Below are 19,672 nucleotides of genomic sequence, written 5' to 3' on the forward strand. Positions count from 1 at the left end.
AGATTAATTAGATGGACATCCTACCATAAAAAAAATTCAAAGTCTAGTTGGGAATCAAGTCATATAAATACAAGAAAAACCACCCCATTATAGCACAACATAAGAAGAGCTGTCACAGAGGCATATAACAGATTTGCACAGAAGCATAAAGGAAAAATTGAGTCCATCTGCCTGTAAGGAATTGTGGAGAAGCTGGGACTACTTCAAGAGAGTACTGAAAATGGGGCAGGAAGTCACAGGATTAAACCTCCACAATCAACTTGATGTACGCTGTATCTGTGGAATAACTGAATAGACAACGATTCATCCCAAATTAAGGAGGTGGACTTTGGGAGCAACGATATATATAGTATTTTCCCTTTTTCTCTTTTTGTGAGTGTGTATGTGTATGCTTCTGTGTGTGATTTTGTCTGTATAGCTTTGCTTTTACCATTTGTCCTAGGGTTCTGTCTGTCCCTGTTTTTTATTACTTAAAATTTTTTTTTCTTAATAATTATTTTTTACTTCTTATTTTAATAACTTTATTTTATTTTAATTTATTTTACCTTCTTCTTTCTTTCGTTCTTTTTTTCCTCCCTTTTATTCTGAGCCAAGTGGAGGACAGGCTCTTGGTGCTCCAGCCAGGTGTCAGGGCTGTGCCACTCAGGTGGGAGAGCCAACTTCAGGACACTGGTCCACAAGACACCTCCCAGCTCCATGTAATATCAAATGGTGAAAATCTCCCAGAGATCTCCATCTCAATGCCAAGAACCAGCTCCACTCAAGTACCAGCAAGCTACAGTGCTGGACACTCTATGCCAAACAACTAGTAAGACAGGAACAAAACCCCATCCATTAGCACAGAGGCTGCCTAAAATCATAATAAGGCCACAGACACCCCAAAACACACCACCAGACGTGGACCCGCCCACCAGAAAGACAAGATCCAGCCTCATCCATCAGAACACATGTACTAGTACCCTCCACCAGGAAGCCTACACAACCCACTGAACAAACTTTAGCCACTGTGGACAGACACTAAAACACAACGGGAACTACGAACCTGCAGCCTGCGAAAAGGAGACCCCAAACACAGTAAGTTAAGCAAAATGAGGAGACAGAGAAACACACAGCAGATGAACGAGCAAGGCAAACACCCACCACACCTAACAAATGAAGAGGAAATAGGCAGTCTACCTGAAAAAGAATTCAGAATGATAGTAAAGATGATCCCAAATCTTGGAAATAGACTGGAGAAAATACAAGAAACACTTAACAAGGACCTAGAAGAACTAAAGAGCAAACAAACAGTGATGAACAACACAATAAATGAAATTAAAAATTCTCTAGAAGGAATCAATAGCAGAATAACTGAGGCAGAGGAATGGAGAAGTGACCAGGAAGATAAAATAGTGGAAATAACTACTGCAGAGCAGAATAAAAAAAAAAAAAAAAAGAAAAGAATTGAGGCCAGTCTCAGAGACCTCTGGGACAACATTAAATGCACCAACATTCGAATTATAGGGGTCCCAGAAGAAGAAGAGAAAAAGAAAGGTACTGAGAAAATATTTGAAGAGATTATAGTTGAAAACTTCCCTAATATGGGAAAGGAAATAGTTATTCAAGTCCAGGAAGCACAGAGAGTCCCATACAGGATAAATCCAAGGAGAAACACACCAAGACACATATTAATCAAACTATCAAAAATTAAATACAAAGAACAAATATTAAAAGCAGCAAGGGAAAAACAACAAATAACACATAAGGGAATCCCCATAAGGTTAACAGCTGATCTTTCAGCAGAAACACTACATGCCAGAAGGGAGTGGCAGGACATATTGAAAGTATTGAAGGAGAAAAACCTGCAACCAAGATTACTCTACCCAGAAAGGATCTCATTCAGATTTAATGGAGAAATTAAAAACTTAACAGACAAGCAAAAGCTAAGAGAATTTATCACCACAAAACCAGCTTTACAACAAATGCAAAAGGAACTTGTTTAGGCAGGAAACACAAGAGAAGGAAAAGACCTACAATAATAAACCCAAAACAATTAAGAAAATGGTAATAGGAACATACATATCAATAATTACCTTAACTATAAATGGATTAAATGCTCCAACCAAAAGACATAGATTGGCTGAATGGATACAAAAACAAGACCCATATATATATGCTGTCTACAAGAGACCCACTTAGACCTAGGGACACATACAAACTGAAAGTGAGGGGTGGAAAAAGATATTCCATGCAAATGGAAATCAGAAGAAAGCTGGAATAGCAATCTCATATCAGAAAAAATAGACTTTAAAACAAAGACTATTATAAGAGACAAAGAAGGACACTACATAATGATCAAGGGATTGATCCAAGAAGATACAACAATTATAAATATTTATGCACCCAACATAGGAGCTCCTCAATACATAAGGCAAATACTAACAGCCATAAAAGGGGAAATCGACAGTAACACAGTAATAGTAGGGGACTTTAACACCTCACTTTCACCAAAGAACAGATCATCCAAAATAAAAATAAATAAGGAAATACAAATTTTAAATGATACATTAAACAAGATGGACTTAATTGATATTTATAGGACATTCCATACAAAAACAAAAGAATACACATTCTTCTCAAGTGCTCATGGAACATTCTACAGGATACATCATATCCTGGGTCACAAATCAAGCCTTGGTAAATTTAAAAAAACTGAAATCGTATCAAGTATCTTTTCTGACCACAACACTATGAGAGTAGATATCAATTACAGGAAAAAATCTGTAAAAAATACGAACAGATGGAGGCTAAACAATACACTACTTAATAACCAAGAGATCACTTGAAAATTAAAGAGGAAGTCAAAAAATACCTAGAAACAAATGACAATGAAAACACGATGACCCAAAACCTATGGGATGCAGCAAAAGCAGTTCTAAAAGGGAAGTTTATAGCAATACAATCCTACCTCAAGAAACAAGAAACATCTCAAATAAACAACATAACCTTACACCAAAAGCAATTAGAGAAAGAAGAACAAAAAAACCCCAAAGTTACCAGAAGGAAAGAAATCATAAAGATCAGATAAGAAATAAACAAAAAAGAAATGAAGGAAACAATAGCAGAGATCAAAAAAACTAAAAGCTGGTTCTTTGAGAAATAAAGAATTGATAAACCATTGGCCAGACACATCAAGAAAAGAATGGAGAAGACTCAAATCAATAGAATTAGAAATGAAAAAGGAGAAGTAACAACTGACACTGCAGAAATACAAAGGACCATGAGAGATCACTACACGCAACTGTATGCCAATAAAATGGACAACCTGGAAGGAATGGACAAATTCTTAGAAATGCACCACCTTCTGAGACTGAACCAGGAAGAAATGGAAAATATGAACAGACAAATCACAAGCACTGAAGTTGAAACTGTGATTAAAAATCTTCCAACAAACAAAAGCCCAGAACCAGATGGCTGCACAGGCGAATTCTGTCAAATATTTAGAGAAGAGCTAACACCTATCCTTCTCAAACTCTTCTAAAATATAGTAGAGGGAGGAACACTCCCAAATTCATTCTATGAGGCCATCATCACCCTGACACCAAAACCAGACAGAGATGTCACAAAGAAAGAAAACTACAGGCCAATATCTCTGATGAACATAGATGCAAAAATCCTCAACAAAATACTAGCAAACAGAATCCAGCAGCACATTAAAAGGATCATACACCATGATCATGTGGAATTTATCCCAGGAATGCAAGGATTCTTCAATATAGGTAAATCAATTAATGTGACACACCATATTAACAAATTGAAGGAGAAAAACCATATGATCATCTCAATAGATGCAGAGAAAGCTTTCAACAAAATTTAACACCCATTTATAATGAAAACCCTCCAGAAAGTAGGCACAGAGGGAACTTTCCTCAACATAATAAAGGTCATATATGACAAACCCACAGCCAACATCGTCCTCAATGGTGAAAAACTGAAAGCATTTCCACTAAGATCAGGAACAAGACAAGGTTGCCCACTCTCACCACTCTTATTCAACATAGTTTTGGAAGTTTTAGCCACAGCAATCAGAGAAGAAAAAGAAATAAAAGGAATCCAAATCGGAAAAGAAGAAGTAAAGCTGTCGCTGTTTGCAGATGACATGACACTATACATAGAGAATCCTCAAGATGGTACCAGAAAACTACTAGAGCTAATCAATGAATTTGGTAAAGTATCAGGATACAAAATTAATGCACAGAAGTCTCTAGCACTCCTACACACTAATGATGAAAAAACTGAAAGTGAAATTAAGAAAACACTCCATTTTACCATTGCAACAAAAAGAATAAAATATCTAGGAATAAACCTACCTAAGGAGACAAAAGACCTGTATGCAGAAAATTATAAGACACTTATGAAAGAAATTAAAGATGATACAAATAGATGGAGAGATATACCATGTTCTTGGATTGGAAGAATCAACATTGTGAAAATGACTCTACTACCCAAAGCAATCTACAGATTCAATGCAATCCCTATCAAACTACCACTGGCATTTTTCACAGAACTAGAACAAAAAATTTCACAATTTGTATGGAAACACAAAAGACCCCGAATAGCCAAAGCAATCTTGAGAAAGAAAAATGGAGCTGGAGGAATCAGGCTCCCTGACTTCAGACTATACTACAAAGCTACTGTAATCAAGACAGTATGGTACTGGCACAAAACCAGAAATACAGCTCAATGGAACAGGATAGAAAGGCCAGAGATAGACCCACGCACATATGGTCCTTTATCTTTGATAAAGGAGGCAAGAATATACAGTGGAGAAAAGACAGCCTCTTCAATAAGTGGTGCTGGGAAAACTGGATAGTTACATGTAAAAATATGAAATTAGAACACTCCCTAACACCATACACAAAAATAAATTCAAAATGGATTACAGACCTAAACGTAAGGCCAGGCACTATCAAACTCTTAGAGGAAAACATAGGCAGAACACTCTATGACATAAATCACAGCAAGATCCTTTTTGACCCTCCTCCTAGAGAAATGGAAATAAAAAGAAAAATAAACAAATGGGACCTAATGAAACTTAAAAGCTTTTCCACAGCAAAGGAAACCATAAACAAGATGAAAAGACAACCCTCAGAATGGGAGAAAATATTTGCAAATGAAGCAACTGACAAAGGATTAATCTCCAAAATTTACAAGCAGCTCATGCAGCTCAATATCAAAAAAACAAACAACCCAATCCAAAAATGGGCAGAAGACCTAAACAGACATTTCTCCAAAGAAGATATACAGATTGCCAGCAAACACATGAAAGAATGCTCAACATCATTAATTAGAGAAATGCAAATCAAAACTACAATGAGATATCATCTCACACCCATTAGAATGGCCATCATCAAAAAATCTACAAACAGGGCTTCCCTGGAGGCGCAGTGGTTGAGAGTCCACCTGCTGATGCAGGATACACGCGTTCGTGCCCCTGTCTGGGAAGATCCCACATGCCGTGGAGCGGCTAGGCCCGTGAGCCATGGCTGCTGAGCCTGTGTGTCCGGAGCCTGTGTACTGCAACGGGAGAGGCCACAACAGTGAGAGGCCAGCATACAGCAAAAAAAAAAAAAAAAAAAAAAAAAAAAAAATCTACAAACAATAAATGTTGGAGAGGGTGTGCAGAAAAGAGAACCATCTTGCACTGTTGGTGGGAATGTAAACTGATACAGCCACTATGGATAACAGTATGGAGGTTCCTTAAAAAGCTAAAAATAGAACTACCATACAACCCAGAAATCCCACTACTGGGCATATACCCTGAGAAAACCATAATTCAAAAAGAGACATGTACCAAAATGTTCGTTGCAGCTCTATTTACAACAGCCAGCATTTGGAAGCGACCTAAGTGTCCACCAACAGATGAATGGATAAAGAAGATGTGGCACATATATACAATGGAATATTACTCAGCCATAAAAAGAAACGAAATTGAGTTATTTGTAGTGAGGTGGATGGTCCTAGAGTCTGTCATACAGAGTGAAATAAGTCCGAAAGAGAAAAACAAATGCTGTATGCTAACACATATATATGGAATCTAAGAGAAAAAAAAAATGGTCATGAAGAACCTAGGGGCAAGACGGGAATAAAGACACAGATCTAGTACAGAATGGACTTGAGGATATGGGGAGGGGGAAAGGTAAGCTGTGACAAAGTGAGAGAGTGGCATGGACATATATACACTACCAAAAGTAATATAGATAGCTAGTGGGAAGAAGCTGCATAGCATGGGGAGATGAGCTCGGTGCTTTGTGACCACCTAGAGGGGTGAGATAGGGAGGGTGGGAGGCAGGGAGACACAAGGGGGAAGAGATATGGGAACATATGTATATGTATAACTGATTCACTTTGTTATAAATCAGAAACTAACACACCATTGTAAAGCAATTATACTCCAATAAAGGTGTTAAAAAAAAGTAAATGCATCTGAAGAAAACATAAATGCCTCCATTTTTTGTAGGAATAATAAAATTAAAATATTTAAAGTCTCTTAAATGGGCTCACTGAAGATGGATTAAAAGAGTTTTGATCAACTGCCTCAGTGAATATTTTCATAGAGCCAGTCTCTGTAGCACCTCAACTCTGTTGGAACTGCTAGTATGAACCTTTATTAGATTGATTCTCAAATTTAAGCCCAATTACTAAAACTTTTATAGTTTCTTATTTTTCTATTATTAGGTTATTGTTAAACTTTAGTGAGTGTTTGTTATTTAACATTAATCTCCTACTTTCAGAAGAAAGAAGAACATATGATGACTAAACACAGCATAATAGTTTTAAAACATATTCACAGGTATTTATATAGTCTTCATAATGCAATGAAATAAAGATTGTCTAATTTCACCTACTAGCCTCATATCTGAATTCCTAGTATTTCCCTTGCATTTGGAGCGTAAAGCATACTCTGCCTTTCTCACCACTTCATCTTTTCCATTTCTTAATGTTTCTAAATTGAACATGGGATCACCATGTCATATTTTGCACATATGCAACTTCAGACATCGACTGGATTTCAACAGTGGCCTGCTCTAATGAGCCTCACTTTTCCACGGGGTAGCAGGTGGACTTGGAGGTTGCCCTGGTCTAAAGTATTGAAGAGTTGATCATTGAGTTCTTTTTCTCTCTCTCTCTTTCTCTTCCTTTCTCTCTCTCTCTCTCTCTCTTTTTTTTCCTGTCTCTCCCAGTGGTGGCTATGTTTATGGGTTTTTAAGCTTCCTTTTGCACTTAAATCACATATGAGCAAACATACTTCCCTCCTGAGATAATTAATTTTTCTCTGCTACCATGACTTTATACCCTCCTTATTCTCCTCGCATTTTACAATACATCTGCCCTTGTTATGCTAAGGGTGCTTCTTTCATGCAGTACTTTCAACAAACTAATTGCAAATGCTCTTGCTTAAGTCACCGGACATGAAAGATAATATCATCAAACAGTGTCATCTCTCCCTTGGGTAGGCACATTTTTCATGGACCCATCCTGATTTTATGTCTGAGAATATCAAGTACAACGAACCACCTTGCACGGAACAGAGACCTTATTTTTGCATGGGCATTAAGCCTACCTTCCTCAGTTTTCTAAAATGGCAATACCTATCTGCTCTCTAGGGCAACCACGGTAAACTCGTGCTTATAACCCTGAGTTTCAGATGCCCTTTATGTTTTTGACTCTCAGGTATTGGCCTTATATTGTTTTGAACTCAGCAATGGTATTAAGAAAGAAGATTGTGATATCTTATCTACCATTTTAAGTCTTATTTTATTTTTTTCAAAAGAAATGTCAGGTTATCTAGTCTGACATATTGCCCTGTTCTCTACATTCTGGAACAATGGTCTTCTGTTCCTGTGTTAGAGCAAAACACACAGACACACACAAAAGGGCAGGGCAGAAGTTGAGACACAGATGTAGAGAACAAACGTATGGATACCAAGGGGGGAAAACCACGGTGGGGTGGGGATGGTGGTTTGCTGAACTGGGCGATTGGGATTGACATGTATACACTGATGTGTATAAAACTGATGACTAATAAGAACCTGCAGTATAAAAAAACAAACAAACAAAAAAACAACTAATATTAAACTTTCTTTGGGTTATTTGTATGGAAATATGTTAATATAAATGTTTCAGATATTAAAAAAATAAGCAATGTAACTTGCGATCGATATATATTTATGTCTATATGTTTATATATACATGTATCCATTTCCCTCTCCCTGTTTAAAAAAAAAAAGAATAAATGTTCAATACGGTACAATAGTTATGGTATTTTTCTGGCCATTTCAATGTTAAATATTTAAATTTAAGTGAAGCTTTGAAGTTCAAATGATATATCCTGAAGTTGGCTTCATTTACAACACTTAGTATTTATGGCCATTTTTAATCTAATGGTTTAAGCTGTGTTACAGTAGATTTCTCAGGGCTTGATGGTACTGTAGCTAATTGAAGTTACAGAGCTAATGCACTGCCCCATTCACAGGATGATTATCCAAGATTTATGGCTGTCACAGAGCAGCAAAAGCATGTTGATTTACTTAAGAAATTTGTAACACATGGAAATGTGAAGTGGTTCAGTAGGAGACCATTACTGCTGTCTTAATTCCTTGCTTCTTTGCATGGCAGTACACAAACCGATCAACGCACATTTCATTTAAAAACAACAGCTTTTCAAATTCTAGTTAACAATGTGCTCTCCATTTCCCTTTCAATTCCTAAATATGTCATAGAAGTATAGAATTTCAAAGGCAGTCATTTATTTTTCATATTTGATTCCTCCAATTATTCTTAGAATAGTCATATTCAAGATAGACGGAAATAAGAAACTGCTGTTTAATTGATAGACTATAACATAGGAATAAGTGTTATAGGAGAGAGCTTCAACCTGTAAATTACCAGATTGTACTGGAATGTAAATCCATTAGTTTTTCATAACTAAGTTCCACTTTCTCATAAAGCTCTGGTAAATATAAGTGCAGAAGCATATGTGAAATCATTTTGATCACTAGAGAAAAAAAAAATGACTACATGAATTGCATTCTTAGTTTTTGATGACTGTGAAACGTATTAGTAAAGTATGTCATTTGCATAAATATATTATATTGCAGTAAATGAAATATATATGATCACCTTACAGTCCTACCATCTGATAACATGGTTATTATGTGGCAAAGCCTATTTTCAGAAGAAGTAATGGAGTTGATGAGGCTAATGAAGTGAGGGGAGATGGGACTCCTACCCTGGCCCAGTAGCCAAAAGGACAAGCAACATGGAAGTTTCACTGCAGCGGAGGATATGGTAATATCTCCTCTTCTGGCAAGCATAATGAGTTCTGTGACCTCCTGAGTACAAGGGTAGCCCCGAGGGAACCAAATGAACTCTCTGAGTGTACAGTCAGAGTTGGTGGTAAGGCCAAGAGCTGGCAAAGGAAATGGAGTTCTTTCATCTCTCTAATGTAATGACAGAAACTGCATTGCTAAATAAAGCCAAGACTGTATACTTTAAGAGTTCTCTGGTTGCTGCCTTTGTGATGAACTTGGCTTTCATATCAATTACCAATGCTTGGGCTACCAGACACAAATGTAATTAAACTTAAAATCAAACTTTGATCCTTCAGCATTGAATGTTGTTTCCATGACCTGAATTTCAGGCATCGTTAGTGTTAAACTGAAGTGTAGTGTTAATTACTTATATATTACATGGGTAAAAAGGATCACTATTGATCTCTATTTTAATCACTGAGGGCCTATTTGACCTTCAGATGAAAGGAGTAACTATTCCCCAGGGTGAATTTAAAACCGATTTTATAACCCTGCCTGTTTGAACACAGACCACAGTACTTTCTGCTTGGTCACATTTTTTGGTCTACTCTTAATGTTAATTTTCATACCGAATCACATGTTGTAATGTTTTGGATGTTTTGGTTTTTACTGACATCAGCTGAAGTAAAAATGATGCTTTTGTCACAATATCACAAAACTCAAGAATTGTAGTTTGTTGTGTAAAATTAGTGTTTTGAATGAGAGTGAGTTCTATATAGGAGAATTACATAAAACATACTCACCTGACTCTGTAAGGAAGTTCTCAGGGTGGAATTTCAGATTTCTATGATTAGAAGGTGGAGAGAAATGGAGTCACAGGCAAAGGCCATAGCAGGTGTATGTGTGCACATGCGCATGCGTCATTGTATGCACGTGTGATGTTTATTTGGGAAATAATAACCCAAGGCAATGGGGGCCATTTCAATTAGGTACAATTATAGATATAATCAGGTCAGCTAAGGGGCATTACAGGAAAGGAAAAATACTTCTGCATCTATGAATATATCTAACCAACGAACTGTCCATCGGAGAAAGTAGTGGCCACCTAAAATACAGAGTTAATTCAGAAAGCTGCCGTTTAAGAAGAAAGTAGTAATTCCACATTCTTCATGTTAAAACTATACTTTAAAAACTGTGTGAGCCTTCATGTTCCCCTTATTTGTATCTATTTGGTAAAAAAAAATAAGTCAACTTGTTATTGATTAAAATATAAAGCTCCAGAATCCTTTGCAATTATTATTAATCCAGTTTGCCAGGCAGCCTAGCCTTTGCTGCCTAGTCACAGGGATACCAGAAAAGCCACAAAATCCGGGTGCTGAGCTGAATTTACTAAACTGCAATTTTTAAGATTGCTTCATAATCTTAAAGTGACATCTGGGTATTACTCTTATACATCCTTGATTTCTCCTGTTTAGAATTACCATTAGACATTCCCATGTTATTTAGACTTTAATCATTCTGAAAAAATGAGAGAAAAACTCCAAAAATATATTCTCTCCCCCATATATAAGAGATTGACAACATTTGAATCAAAATCTTAACATGACTTATAACTTACTGCGCCCTCCACATCCAGTCCCACATAGCAACACTCTTCTTGGCACATAGTAAATGTTCAGCAAATATTATTGAATGATTAACTGCAAGATATACTGAAAAGAGCATAATGTCAAACAGAACTTGCTTCACATATTTTAGCTATATGACTTTAGGCGAATTATTTAACCTCTCTGGGCTTGAAATTCATCCTCTATTAATAATACCTGCCTGACAGGACTGCCGTGAAAATGAAATAAGAGAACATAAATAAAGCACATAGGATATTGCCCCCAACATAGTAAGGGTTCAATAAATATTAATTTCTTTCATCAGATGGTTTTTCAATGCTGCACATACTGGTAAGTGAGCAGCTGCATCTCAGCCAGTATGATATTTCTGGGATGATTTAATCTAAGTTTTTAATTAAAGGTAAATATGTGTGCTATAAAAATAACCATTGCAAAACATCACCGTAAGAACAGTACTTGGTATGTATGAAAAAAAATTCACCGATCCATCACTCATATATGAACTTGCTTGATCCAAAACTGAAGTAACAAATGAGGAGTGTCTAAGACTAGGGTTGTTATTCGTTTGGGGATAAATATTTTGTCTAGAGAGGTGTCACAGGAAGCAATTGGTCAAAAGGAAGAGAAATGATTCCAGCTGGCTAAAGTGAGGGACAATTATAAGACCATAGCATTATCTCCGGGAACACGGGAGGGAATTCCGGTGAACCATCAGAGGCCTGCGCCTATTATGAAATGGGCCATTCAGATCCTCGTCTCCCTCAGTCTCCTCTCATTCTATAGTCACCTCACACTTTGCAACCAGCTTTTCCTCCCCTGCCTTACTCATTCCTCAAACAGGGCTGCTCCAACACCTACTTCCCATGGCTTCCTTTCCTCAAGCATCCAACAGTAACCGACTAAAGTGGCTGGGTATCCATTCCAGACTTGGGGAGGAGCACCTAGACTGGCTCAGCACAACCTAATACAGGCTCTCTCTGGCCAGTTCATCATCCGAGACCACATAAGCGTCCTTATGTGAAGCATATAGTTTGATTACCTCTTTTCTGCCAACATTTATTTATCACTGAATGCTACCTAAAATAGTACTTTTAAAGAAGAAAATGTCTCCAGGATTTAGCAAAACACCAAACCAACTTTATTATACATTTAAAATACAATTTTTAGTGTCTCAGGTAATTAACTGGATAGAATATTATTAGAATATGTCCACTGTGTAAAACAAAGGGGATGCTTATACTTGCTAATGATTTCTCCATAAGCCATGTGTGACAAAATATTTTTAAAAGACACAGTTAAAATTGAATCTTAGCAGTCTCTGAGAAGAGACATGTTACAAAACTCCCGTCTAACAGATGTGTCTGTGACAGTAAAGAAAAATAAACTTCTAAATATTCATGAGTGTGTCTGCCCACCTTTCAAACCCAGTGTGCAATTGCTGTCTGCTGGAAAATCAAGCACCTGCAAAGCAGAATAATTGATTGACTGTGACTAAGGGCTGTGGCAAAGTTTCTGAAGGCTTCTTGAGGCTCCGTAACAAAACACATATAACAATGGTTGGTCACAAAGCTAACGCTGACAATTAAGTTTCATGAACTAACTGAGATCTGCAACCTTCTGGTTTCAATTTTACAGTTCAGTTCTGCCAGATGAAGTAGGGAGAAAATAACATACATAATTAAAATCAATGAAGTTATATCAATCCCAAACACCAAAAAAAACAAAAAAAGAAACAAAAAAAAGAAAAAGAAAAAAGAAAAAAGCAAGCAAGAAAAAGAAATCCCAGTCACGTTTTCCCACATCTGTAGCCAAAGATAAAAATCTACAAGTCAGAACTTAGAAGCCTTAAAGACTAAATCTTAGCTATGATGCAAAAAGCTTCAAATAAATCACTTAGATTAGGCTAATATATAAGAATAAAATATAAGAATTTAAATGATTATTTATTAAGGAAAGAGTCACATATTATCTGAATTTTAAAAAAAAGGGAAGTAGTCATGTGGCTGTTTGAAACAATAATAAAAGGAACTTGCAATGATAAAATTGAAATGAGGAAGTGTGCTCCCAGGGCAAGAACAGACATGCCAATCAGTCGAAAGAGGAGAGGGTAGCACAGTGGCTGGCACATAGTAGGCCCTCAATTATATTTAGTCAATTAGTGGATTATTGACCACATAAAAGACCCTGCTTTGCATCAGCATTTAATCTCTTGATAAAGTGTCACAAACCAATGGGTAACAGACAACTATAGAGCTACTGGGGAGGAATCAAGTTATCACATTATTTCCTGAAATATGTCAGATAATTAAAGTTTGAGATGAGGGAAATAAATTTATATGAAAAAATTCTATCTTTGGATGGAATAAGACTTATTTTTTAAGTTAGAAAGGGAACATATATCTAATTCAATCTACTGATTATATATACAGTTTTTTATGTCCTCCCCTGAGAGTCCATTGAAATTAGAAAATAAATACTAAAAAGAACTCTAAACAATCAGGCAAGTGTCAGAGGCTGATAAAATAGTGAGAAATTTATAGGAAATATGGAACTAATGGGAAAAGGTGAAGTGTTGACAACAACTGAGGAAATCTCAAACTGATAGCCAAATGAGTCTGAAAGTAAAGACCCAGGAATAATCCCAAGAAAAGAGAAATATGCTGTATTTACTTGTAAACATTAAAGAAATAATGTAAATACTGAGGAAAAGATGTTACTAGGAAAGAGAAAAAAAGCTAAGGAAATAGAAATAAGATATGAAATGGATGAAAATATTTACTTTAATTAATAACTTCAGTGAGAGTCAAGAAACTACACACAGACTTATGTATGTTTGTACATAAACACACACATGCACACACACACATATATATATATATATGTACACACATCGATACATATTTATAAAATGAAACTATTAGCTTTTGGGAAAATTGAAAACGTTTAATGAAATCATTGAAAAGTCTCAATTCCTAGTTAGAAAAACCAAAACATAAAAGCTTGATGACATAAAATATCCTGTCAAGGTATCTTTCCAAAACATATCCCCCAAAATATAGACATAGAGGTTATCTATAAGACTTTCAGAAGGAAAGAAGAGTGAGGGATAGAACATTCAATGAAATAATTGCAACATATATTCCTGGGCTGAAGAAAAGCATGTCTTCAGATATGCAGAACTGACTCATCAAACAAGATAAATTAAAAAAAATAAAATAAAATCCAGACCTAGACACAACCACACTCTCTTTCTCACACACGTGAAATTTCAGAACTTAAAAGAAGAGAAAAATCTTTCAAACCGAGATGGTGAGAAGAAAAGATGACTTACAAAGCAGTAGGAATCAAATTGGCCTGATACTTCAGCAATTTGAAAGCTAAAATTCAGCAGACATATCAGAAAGAGTAGGCCAGGTCATTCTGACATTAACTACAACAAAATTTAGTGACTTAACATACAATGGTTCAATTTTTGCTTACAGTGCATGTCCCAAGCAGGCTGGTGCTGTGGCCAGGGTGTCCTGCCTGCATTGAATTCAGTGGCCCAGGCTAACAGATGCTTCACCTCAGTATCGATATCAGACATCGGTAAGTAGCACTGGCTCTTTAAGCTGTCACCTAAAAGTGCTGTACATCACATTTGCTCACATTTCACTGGCCAAAGACACTTCCCTGTCTAAACTTCAAAACGGGTGGGAAGTGCATTCATATATTCCATATGATGTTACAGAAAAACCTGAACGAACTTTTTTGCCAACCCAATATGTGCCTAGAAGGCAGAAAGCTGAATATATCTGGTTAACAGAACGTCTTGTAAACAAATACTTCTATAACTCTCCCTCCAGCACCTTCTCTAAGACAACCTAAAGGTCCCCATCCCATCAAGGCATCAAGTTCAATAGTCTAGCATCCTTAGGTGATGTGTACTAGATTCTTCATGGAGGCCAATGCTCAAAAATATCAATATCTAGTGGCTTGTCTAGGGTATTGGACACAAATAGATTTGTAAACACCCTCTGTTCTATATGACAAAATTATTTTCAATAGTCATCAAGAAGTAATTAGAAATCATCTTCATTTTCTTTATTCATTCTCTAGTTTTAATGCAATGAACAATCTAATAGAATACATTTCAATTTTAAAGACATTATTCAATTCCAGTACTACTTTCATGTACAATGTGTACCTACAAAATAAGATAGTACACCTCACATTTTGCACTCTGTCTCACTACATTAACTTTTGTTTTTTAACATCTTTATTGGAGTATAATTGCTTTACAATGTTGTGTTAGTTTCTGCTGTATAACGAAGTGAATCAGCTATATGCATACATATATCCCCATATCCCCTCCCTCTTGCGTCTCCCTCCCACCCTCCCTATCCCACCCCTCTAGGTGGTCACAAAGCACCGAGCTGATCTCCCTGTGCTATGCGGCTGCTTCCGACTAGCTATCTATTTTACAGCTGGTAGTGTATACATGTCCATGCCACTCTCTCACTTTGTCCCAGCTTACCCTTCCCCCTCCCCATGTCCTCAAGTCCATTCTCTACATCTGCATCTTTATTCCTGTCCTGCCCCTAGGTTCCTCAGAACCATGTTGTTTTTAGATTCCATACATATGTGTTAGCATACGGTATTTGTTTTTCTCTTTCTGACTTACTTCGCTCTGTATGACAGACTCTAGGTCCATCCACGTCACTACAAATAACTCAATTTCGTTTCTTTTATGGCTAAGTAATATTCCATTGTATATATGTGCCACATCTTCTTTATCCATTCATCTGTCGATGGACACTTAGGTTGCTTCCATGTCCTGGCTATTGTAAATAGAGCTGCAATGAACATGGTGGTACATGACTCTTTTTGAATTATGGTTTCTCTCAGGGTATATGCCCAGTAGTGGGACTGCTGGGTCATATGGTATTTCTACTTTTAGTTTTTTAAGGGACTTCCATAGTGTTCTCCATAGTGGCTGTATCAATTTACATTCCCACCAACAGTGCAAGAGGGTTCCCTTTTCTCCACACCCTCTCCAGCATTTATTGTTTCTAGATTTTTTGATGATGGCCATTCTGACTGCTGTGAGATGATATCTCATGGTAGTTTTGATTTGAATTTCTCTAATGATTAATGATGTCAAGCATTCTTTCATGTGTTTGTTGGCAGTCTGTATGTCTTCTTTGGAGAAATGTCTATTTAGGTCTTCTGCCCATTTTTGGATTGGGTTGTTTCTTTTTTTGATATTGAGCTGCATGAGCTGCTTGTAAATTTTGGAGATTAATCCTTTGTCAGTTGCTTCATTTGCAAATATTTTCTCCCATTCTGAGGGTTGTCTTTTCATCTTGTTTATGGTTTCCTTTGTTGTACAAAAGCTTTTAAGTTTCATTAGGTCTCATTTGTTTATTTTTGTTTTTATTTCCATTTCTCTAGTCGGTGGGTCGAAAAGGATCTTGCTGTGATTTATGTCATAGAGTGTTCTGCCTATGTTTTCCTCTAAGAGTTTGATAGTGTCTGGCCATACATTTAGGCCTTTAATCCATTTTGAGTTTATTTTTTTGTATGGTGTTAGGGAGTGTTGTAATTTCATTGTTTTACATGTAGCTGTCCAGTTTTCCCAGCACCACTTACTGAATAGGCTGTCTTTAACTTTTAAACACAAATAAAACTCCAAGTGGTCACATCAAAGTTGTGACCAAAGTTGTGACCGAACTGAAGTAACACACATCGTTTCTTCATCTTTACAATCATTGTATGGTTATTATCTATTTTGCATCTACTGTTTAAATGTAAGAAAATGTAGTACCACAGGAGCTGGAGACGGAAACTTCATCCAAAGAAAGTATAAAGAATTTTAAACTGTTAGAAACTTAACCCTTGAATGAAATGCAAGCAGCTGAGTCCAAATATATAGGTGCGAACTAGGATAAACTGGGTATTCTCCCACTTGGTTTACGTATAGAATACAATGCTAATAAAGAATAAGTAACAAATATGTGCTAACTTGAAGTTTAAAAATATAATATTAAAACTCAACAGTAATTGTAGCAATTACTTTAAAATTAGATCAACAAAATGCTTTGGGGGGAAAGTGTCACTGACATTGTCATCAGTTCATGGTGATAATGAAAAAAAAAAGACTAACTTTTTGAGTGTGGAAGGGGTGGTATCACAAAATTAGAGTTTTGTAACGACCCCTTACACATTGGGTAGAGCAGGAGGCCATGCTGGGGAGAAGATAAATGTTGGCACAACTAGATCGGGTACAGACTTATGAATATTAGATGAATCTCAATTAAATGTAAAAAATCTTCAAATTGAACAAAGAGGGATTTTTCACTATGAAAAAAGGAACACACCACCAAGAAAACATAAGATGCAGGTATATTTAAGCAGCTCACTGTATATCTTCAGAGAATATAATGCCAATGGGAAAAATGGAAGAACAAACAACTATCTCAGAAATCAACAGATTAAACAGGTGGAAGATAAGGATTTCTCTTAAACTTCTTCATTGTTGTTAACACTATAACCAGGTCCTCTGAAAGCATTCTTACTTTTTGACAACAGAATGTCAGGCTTATCTGAATTCTGCGCTACAACATGTTATGCCACTTTCCAAGGAGCTCTGGTCCCTAGTGGTGGAAAATAGTACAACAGACCAAAAATGCAGGCACTAACGGCAAACATACAGCTGTTCCACAACCTAACTCACTTAGATCGCCATAGAAAAATAAGTTATCTCCGTTTCCCTGCAAACATCATGGGTTCATGCTTATATTTCCAATTTAATTAAGCATCTTTTAACTTCTCCTTAATAAAAGATTTTATTAATACTGTTTTCTTCTCTTTCAACTAGCTGTATTGTCCTACAATATGTGTCCAAATTACAATATTGTCTTCCAATTTAGAAGGTTCTATTTGTTTTATTTTAGACTTTTTAGCTCAAATGCCCTGAAATTGTCTTCAAAGTATGCATGCCCCAATGTTCCTGAGCCACCCCACCTCAACTGTAAGTACTGCTGGGTGTCAAATAATAAGACGAGAGGAGAGGGGAGGAGAGAAGCAGGAATCCCACCTTCCTCTAAGGGAGTGCCAATTCAAGGGCATGATATAGAATTCCATATAAGTGACCATTAACAATAAAAGGAAAAATGCAGACAAATGCAAACGTTTGATATTTTGGTGAAAACTCTTCTTGAATGCTTAATTTTCATGATAGTATCATTATTCTTCTATATCAGAAGCAGCTTTAGGGTTAAATCATGTTTTAAGGGCTTATGGATAAATACAAGACTTATTAAGTTATTTTTCACCAAAAGAGTTTTCAAAAACAAAGATTTCAGTAAGTTTGGTCAAGTAAAAAAAAATCATCAAAATCCTTTTAATTCTAGCAAAAATTCAATTAAAATGATCTCTGGATGTCTACATTTTACAATATTGTCTGCTGTCCATAAGAACCAACTCAAAAAAGGATTCAAATGCATTTGAATTAAAACGTATTTGAATTATAATACATTCCATCTGTAATTTTAGACTAACATTACCTTTAAATATTTTCCAAAATCTTTGTAAGAAAACCCCAGGGATTTTTTACTCGCCTGCAGAGTAAATTTTAATTTTTACAAAAACTCACAAACAGAAGCTTCAGCAAAGTACAGCTATGGAACGTTTCGATAAAAGTGTACAAATGTTTACATGGATTAGAAGATCCTCATACATAAAGCTTTTTCAGATACATATATGACTTTGAAAACGAATGTAATGCCATTTTTTTCCTGAATACTTTGGTCCATAGTATCCTCAAATTCAAGCTATAATTTAATCTAAATATACATATTTTAACCAGTCATTGGGTTTCCTGTTTGGACCTGGGTGACCTAGGGGCAATGATATATTTCAAGTTACCTGTGGTATGCCACAGAGGATCCTATACTAAGTGATTAAGTACCATTTTGGGGACTGAAAACAACTGTTCTCATTTTGCATGTGCAATAACTTCTGTATTCATGGGAAAGGGATACTACCTGAAGGTACCATGAAGCTCTATTCAAAATCTCCTTTTAAAATAATTTATTGTGAAAAATTAAAGTTATCCCCTAATGTTTAAAAAGAATTACAACAAGCATCATTGTTGCAACCCCCAGGTTAAGAAACAAAACAAGACCAAAAGAGTCCATTGTATACAACTTCCTCCTGCTAATGTCCACACTCTTGTTGTCTGTGAAAACCACTATTTTGAAATTGTATTTACCACTGCCATGCATATTTTCTAATTTATGCTATATTTATGTCTCCTTATATAATGTATGAGATTATTTTACATATTAAAAAACTTATATAAAAGGTATCATACTGTATACAGTATATTATTCTTTTTTTTCCTTCTTCAATTAAAAAAAACGTATTTGTAAGATTTGGTTGTGTTAATGTGAAATTTAGTTTATTCACTCTCACTGTGGTATAGTATTATATGAATATGCTACATTTTTCATGCAATCCCCAATTGGTAGACATAGGTGTACTTTTCTATTACAAAAAATGTTTCTGTAAACATTCCTGTTTGTTGTTCCTATTGAGAGCTTCCTTTGGGTATATAAGTGGAACTAAAGCTATGGTAGCTTCAATTTACTACATATTTATTATTAAATGTTTTCCAAATTGATTTATACTCACATTGGCAGTACATTAAAGCTTCTGGTGCTCCATATTCTTGCTAATAACTCTTGGTACTGTCATTTTTTTTAATTT

Source organism: Grampus griseus (assembly GCF_964374135.1).
Source record: "Grampus griseus genome assembly, chromosome: 12".
Lineage (NCBI taxonomy): Eukaryota > Metazoa > Chordata > Mammalia > Artiodactyla > Delphinidae > Grampus > Grampus griseus.